The sequence below is a fragment of the Nanorana parkeri genome, unplaced genomic scaffold, assembly GCF_000935625.1.
Source record: "Nanorana parkeri isolate BGI_ZX_2015 unplaced genomic scaffold, ASM93562v1 scaffold1842, whole genome shotgun sequence".
NCBI classification, from domain to species: Eukaryota; Metazoa; Chordata; class Amphibia; order Anura; family Dicroglossidae; genus Nanorana; species Nanorana parkeri.
This window is the reverse complement of record NW_017308110.1, coordinates 1,041-8,497: the sequence shown is the minus strand read 5'-3', so window position 1 is coordinate 8,497 and position 7,457 is coordinate 1,041. Positions and strand designations below refer to the sequence as shown.

General features: G+C 46.0%; 1 protein-coding gene across 4 annotated transcripts in view; it reads right to left on the bottom strand.

The window, feature by feature from the left end:
• The window catches only part of NUMB (NUMB, endocytic adaptor protein), a 93,512-nt gene extending 91,440 nt beyond the window's left edge, over positions 1–2,072 (bottom strand). For 3 of the 4 annotated variants that reach the window (XM_018571800.1, XM_018571803.1, XM_018571802.1), the window contains exon 1: positions 1,918–2,072. The gene's annotated coding sequence lies outside the window, so the exon portion shown is untranslated. Of the gene's footprint in view, positions 1–1,906 lie in introns of all 4 variants that reach the window. The other variant, XM_018571801.1, reaches the window with a different exon arrangement.
• Positions 2,073–7,457: the final 5,385 nt, after the last annotated feature.

Sequence of the window (7,457 nt, the reverse complement as noted above, 5' to 3'; positions counted from 1 at the left end):
CCCCCCTTTATTATGCACCGATACCAAGTATTTGGGTGAATACTCATACTCCCCCAAACGCTCCCGATACCCAAACTTCCAGTCAGAGGGAGAATTCCTCTGACCGGCAGTGCCACGAAAGAGCATAGAGCCAGCTTCCCGGCCAATCAGGAAGCCGGCTCCATGCCCCCAGAAGTACCGGTATCGGCGAGTACTGAAAGATAAATATTGGTACTTGTATTCCATACCTAAAGACCGGTATCGGTGCATCCCTAGTTCCTACAGTGCTCACTGGAGGGACAGACATGGGAGGGGGGCGGGCACATCTGGATCTAGAGAGGCGGAGCCAGCTGTGAATCAGGCAGTGGGATGGATCCTGACAATATTGTCAGTATCTTTCCCAGCTGCAGTGTGGTTCTTGTCAGATGCTGACTCTGGATTGTAAGAGGACATTAGTAAATGTAAATGTATTCCTTTGACCCAAAAGCAGACTAAAGCCATATACTATGTAGTACAAGGGCCCACCTGCTAGGATACTATTTCAATGTATTGGGTTTGGCCTCCTATTACATAGTTCTGGTAAATCTAATGGATATTTACAGAACTGTACGGTGGATGGGCAGCTTTAGGGTCACCATACACAGAACTGTACAGTGGATGGGCAGCTTTAGGGTCACCGTACACAGAACTGTACGGTGGATGGGCAGCTTTAGGGTCACCGTACACAGAACTGTACGGTGGATGGGCAGCTTTAGGGTCACCATACACAGAACTGTACGGCAGATGGGCAGCTTTAGGGTCACCATACACATCACAAACTAACAATCAACTTTATAATATGAGGAGACACCTAATCTAGCTGATACATTTGTATCCAAACAGGCAGGCACTTGTACTACATCATTTTTGATAGGGCTAAAGCAGATCGCCCAATCAGATTGAACCGTGTGTGGTGAACATAAGATTTGGATAAGCCAAACCAGCACAACACTACTACTCAGGGTTCACAAAACCAGAACATCCCAACCGAATATATACATGTATATTATATACAAATGTGACAATACTGGGCAACCCTTTGCCCCGCTGATAACACTCTGGCATTCACCTTCCATAAAATAAAAAGGTCACGGTCTAGATCAGCAGTAGGCAACCTTGGCACACCAGCGGTGGTGAAAGTACAAATCCCATCAAGCCTCTGAAAGTCGTGCCTGTGGCTGTCAGAGTCTTGCAATGCCTCATGGGACTTGTAGTTCCACAGCAGCTGGAGCACAGAGGTTGCCTGTCGCTGATCTAGACATACAGAGCCCATTACTCCCAAAGGAGAAGCACAGGCACCGCAGGCTGCAAGGAAACTACATAACCACGGGGTCACCAACCTGTGCCCAGCTTTCATCACACTCACCACAACCAGCCTCAGGGGCTATAGATACATAGGGTGAGTGGCAGATTTAACACAGGGATAAAGATCTTTATTTCAGCCATGTGATCATGAAATCTCAGTGCACTCAGCTGACCAGAACTATCACTTTCTGGAAAATGAAGGCTCCTTATCCCAGAGTGTCAGCTTTGTGCATTCAGCCTATTAATATTCTCTAAATTCCTGGCACATCGTGATCTGCTTTCCTCCCCTGGGGTCTCCCTGCAGAGATGACATGCACTTCCAACAATTTCCAAGAGTCCACACAGCCCCCTCCCCCTCTCACGGGAAAGGGCAGTGCCCCCTCCAGTACTGCTCATCACTGATATACACACAAAGGGAATCAGGGCTCAGGTCACGTGACACTCCCCCCTAGGAATCGTCCTGAAGAAGTGCGATGCTGCCCCCAGAGAGGCTTCTCCAGTCACAGCTTCATAGCATAGGGAAACGTCCATTAACAAACTACACACAGCACACATTAGCAGCGACAGCAGGCCGTGCGAATACCTGGAACTCACCTGAGGGGCGGCGGCAGCTCCTTCTTCCCAACCCCAGCTCCACTTCCCAGGTCTCGCTTACCTGCCTGGGCACAACCTAACCCGACAGCTACCGCTGCTTACAGCCGCCGAGTCACCACCCAACGAAAGTACCGCCCAAACACAGTAAGCGTTTCCAATTGGACAACTGTCCTGCCAATTTTACGACGCGTTCCGCCTACCCCACGCCTCCTCTCTACCTACCGCCTTCCCGAGTAACCATACCTATGCGCCCTGACACCCGCCTGCCTAGCTCTATGATTGGCCCGTCTTGTTGTATCGCGTTACGATTGGCTTGCAATACAGGCTAAGCGCGCAGTGATTGGTGGTAGCTAAAGGCTATCAAAAGTTCGATAAGGGAGGGCATTTCCGCTGTGCTGGGCAGCGTTTGGTTGCGCCGTGGTTTACGATACACCCGCATGAGGGCGGGGAACTAGTTCTCAGACTCTTGGAGCCGTTCACTTGATGTGTGTCTGTGTGGTTGTCGCTTTCGCAATATTTTGTCATGTTCGGTACAGGAAAGGCACGTGATGTCAGGCGTCATGGTAGCCAAAGCCGTTTGTTAACAATCAGATACTATTCTGTCAGAGAATGATTTACCTCCTTTGACCTTAGCGTTCAGGAATGGAGTCTGAGAGAAGGTACGGTTAGAGGGCAGCTAGATATTGCAATACGCTGGTTGTAGTGGGGACCTAAAGTGACACTAAACTCAGGAGATAAATCTTAAAAATGCATTCAATTACCTTTACTATTAACAGAAATGTATCTTATTTGTGTATCACTCGGCTGTAGATCCTAAGCCACCATTCACACTTTTTGGCGGCAGCGTGTTTGTGCCCATTTTTGCATATTTTTACGTGCTTTAGACTTGTGCACATGAAGACGCATCTTAGCTGGCAGATTGGAAGACGTTGCGGTCCATGGACAAACACGTGCCAAAGAAACCGCGCGGAGAAATGTGTCAGCGGTTTTTCAGGCATTTCCATTGAAGTCTATGTGACCAAACGCGCTGCAAACTGCCCCAAAGAAGCTCAGGATGCCTGCATTCAAATCATCTCTGAATTGGTGCTGACACTGTCCTTCCTTCTGGAGGGTGGCTACTTTTGTCCCCATGGTCCCTGTGTGTGTTGTAAAGAAGCCACCAGTCCAAGCTCACTGCCGTGATGGACTACAATCTCATGTTTAGTTTACTAATACCAATTGGGATTATAGTCTATCAAGGGACCAAGCTTGGAGCGGTGACTACTTTACAACACACACAGGGAACATGGGAAAACAAAAGTAGCCACCCTCCAGAAGGAAGGACAGTGTCAACCCAATTCAGAGATGATTGGAGGATCTACAGCCGAGTGACACACAAATATGATACATTTGTGTTCATAGTTAAAGTACTTAAATGGATTTTTAATATTTAACACCTGAGTTCTATCAATTTTATGGACCTCATAAGAATTCTGGACCGTGTCACTTCCGGTGTGTGGTCTCAGCTGTCGTTCTTAACCACTTCAAGACCAGGTGTGTCTTTTCTGCCCGTGCGTGCCCGCTAGGGGGCGCGCGCGAGCAGAAAGAAATTGAGCAGAACCCGCCAATGCAGCAGTGCCGTCCGTCCGTTTTTTTACTACGGGCGGACGGCAAGGGGTTAAGGAAAAATTATTGAAATTTTTGGGGAAATTTTTTTTCCATTTTATGTTAGGAAACAATAATTATTACCCATATTTTTGGTAAAATATAAAAGACGGGGTCACGTCGGGTAAATGGACACCAAACATGTCATGCTTTAAAATTGGGCGCACCTGTGAAATCGCAAAAAACTACCATACCCAAAATTGGCCATAGGCGACGCTTTAAAAGCTTTTACAGCTCATCAGTTTAGTGTTATCAGTGATTGATGGCCCTAAAATTATTGCTCTCACTCCGATGTTCGCGACGATATGTAACATGTGCGGCGTAATGGGCAAAATCGTAGTTTTCGCACGTATGCGCACCCGACGCCTGTTTGCATGCGTGTGTATGTATGGGTGGGGACTTTTAAAAATAAATACATTTAATTCTTTTTTTTTTTTGTAACTTACATTTTTTTTGGGGGGGAAACTTGCAATTTTTCCTACTTTTTTTCCACTTAATTGCTATCACATAGGGGGGTTAGAAAACCCCCTTATGTGATAGCAAAATATGTGACAGGTCCTCTTTATGGAGACATCAGGGGTCTCCAAGACCCCTAATGTCACCTAGGACCCCCTGAAGAAGCTGGTGAAGCAGAGATCTGCTTCATCAGCTTCTCTCCAGCATCTGAAGCTGGAGAGTGACACAAGAATGCGGAAGTGATGTAATATACATCAGTTCCGCATTCTGACAGCGAAGAGGGGACCGGAGGGAGCTCGTGTACCGAGCTCCCTATGCCAGATGCCGTATGCTGGTCCTGGGCTCGCACCGGGCACAGCGGAGCCCGGGACCAGCTTGACAATTCTGTTTTGATCTTTGAGAAGGAATTACTTTACAGAACATTCATCTAGAGAGGTCAGTGATGGTTTGTTCTAAAGAATACCCTCCTTTTAATAAACCTGACAACACAAATTAAATCTCTGTAGCTAAACCAATAACGTTACTTGTCTCTGTTTTCTTGTTTTTCCCCATTCCCAATAGTCCATCCATCCATCCCTGGCTCAGAAACCTGCACCATCATAAAAAATAAAATTGTCAATGTAACCAGCTTCTTTTTCCTTATTCTTTCTGCCAGCCCACCAATAACGTATGCAACAGATGCGCACGTGTGCTGTACAAAATCTGGGGCACTTTTGCCTCCCCCCTTTCCCGAGATCTCATGAAGTTTAAAAGGAGATTTTCTGGGAAGGAACTGATGATGTAGCCTTCCCAAGGAGCTGCTGCGAGGCCATGACTACATCGCCAGTGCCTCTAAATTCCAGGCAGTGGGATATCATGGGATGTAAGTACACAAATCTTTTATAGGTCAGTATGCAGAGCAGTATGCACCTCGGCTTTTTAGTTTTGGGAGGGAGAAATCCCTTTTAAATCACTTTTACTGCCTGTGAAAAGAGAAGTAAAGCCAAACCTTGTTTTGGCTTTACTTCGCTTTTGGGTCACGGGTACATTTTTGCTAATGTACTCCTGTAACCCAAAGTCCATAGACAGCGAGCGTATGCCCACTGACGGTGCACGGCCACACTGCAGATTTATATAGTCGGGATTCACCCCAGCTGTCTAACTAGCAGCTGACTTTGCCTCACTGCGCGGAGCTGAAAGCCACCTGTGCCTGCCCCCTTCCCGGTATGTAGCACCAGCCAGTGCCAGAGAAGCAGAGATGGGAGGGTGGAATCCCTGCAGGGAGAGCTGACCATTTAACAGTCACTCTAGGGCTCAAAGTATTGACGGGAGTATGTTTTTATTTTCCCCATACTTCTCCTTTAAGAATCTATAAATACTTTAATATCTGTGGTCTGGGTACAGGTACCCTTTAGTCGCAGGCATATTAAAAGAGAACCACAATATATCCACACCTTTTTCTTGGTTTTAGTTCTCTTTTGGGTCAGAGGAGGACATTTACTAATATCCTCCTCTGACCCAAATTTAGCATGTAGCGGCCTACTATATGCTGACAATGCAGAGCCACGCTGCAGCCAGTAGTCTAGGTACAGGTACCCTTTATATGCAGGCATATTAAAAGAGAACTATATCCAAACCTTTTTTTAACTTTAGTTCTTTTTTGGGTCACAGGAGGACATTTACTAATATCCTCCTGTGACCCAAACTCAGCATATAGCGGGGTGCTGCCTACTATATGCTGACAGCGGATGCCAGATTGCAGCCAGGAGAAATCCCAACAATATTGTTGGGATACACCCCGCTGCCTGATTGACAGCTGGCTGTGCCTCTAGAGCCAGCTTTTCCCACCCCTTCCATGTCTGTCCCTCCAGTCAGCGCTGGAGAAACAGAAAGAGGGGAGGCGGGAGTCCATGTGGGGAGCGGTGACTGACAGTCATTGCTCTCTGCAGGGAGAAGCTGTGATCACTCAGTTCTCAAGCTATAGAGCTGGCATGTGGCAGTGTCACATGCTGGCTCAAACTATTGGGAAGAGTACATTTTACTCTCCCAATAGTCCTTCAGGTAAATATGACACTCGAAAGGGGAAAGCCTCCAGACAAAAATATCTGAAGTGATTATATTTACTTTCCTTCAGGATCCTTCCTAATGATAATAGCCCAGAATAAACTTAATTCTACTATACCATGCCCTGGTGAAGATGGGCCCTCTGAACTCCCGAAGCGCATTGGCTTCTTATGGTATAAGATTCTAAATAAAATCAAGCCTGGACTTTTCCATTTTGTGTCTGACTCCTTCCCACACACAAGTCTTTAGGCTGATAGCCAGCTCTTTGATATCACACTGGAGAGTTACCTAGGAGGAATGATTCCCTCTAGTTTTTTATTTAAGTGACAGTGAAAATGTTTTTAAGCTTTTTCAAATGCTGATTAAATCACGTTCAATGGATTCTGCTCCTTAAAGTTTAATAGTTAATCTTCCTGCAGAATCAGCTGGTCCTCTGAGCATTGACCCTGATATCCTGTTTTAGAGTTGCTCATTTCCTGTGTAGGGTCTTATGGAGCCATTTTAAGCTGTATACTGTATGTCTCCATAAACACACAGACACAGCAAGACAAGACACTCCCTGCTCCCTGTTCCTCCGTTCTCCATGCTAGTAGATCAGCCTTTCTTACCCAAGGAATAATATTCCCACTGCAATACAAAATCCAGCACCCCACACCTTCATTCTACAGGGACAGGAAGTGAGGGTAAAGCTTACTTCCTGTCCAAGGGGACAAATATAGCAATAACATTACCTCACATAGTTCCCTATTGGTCAGTGAGGTCATCCATTACATTAAAGGGTTATTAAACCCTCAATTTTTTTTTGCATATACTGTATCTACTGCTAGTAAGCAGTAGATATATGCAAAAAGCGCGCTCCAGTCTGAAAATGTGAAAATTCTCGGGCGGCCGCAAAGCATCTTGGAGTGGGCGCATGCGCAGTTCACATTTTCGATCGAGGCGGGAGGAGATACACAAGGTAAGTATATGGACGCGTGCACCCGCATGCAGATACCGTGGGACAGAAAGTGCCAGCAAGCTCAGAGGAGTCAGCGCTGGATCGGAGACCCGCCGCAGCGCTGGAGAGACAGATGAAAAGGACAGGAAAGAAAAAGATCGGATTAAGAGGCATCATTTAAGGTAAGTGCTTTAATTAACATTGGGGGAGGGAAAAAGATTTTTGACTTTAATGTCACTTTAAAGGACCAAAATAAAGGCTTAGGATGTTGAAGGGGCTGGTTGAAGTCCGAACTTGAATTTTAGAGGTAAAGTCAAATTTTGCTTACATCTTCAGTGGCTTAAATCTAAATCTATTGATTGGTTTGCCAAAAGATTTTTCACAAAGAAGAAAAGGTTGAGCTGTGTTAATCTGCAATGATCAACACAAGACACATAAAGAATTTTTCTCTATGTTCCCT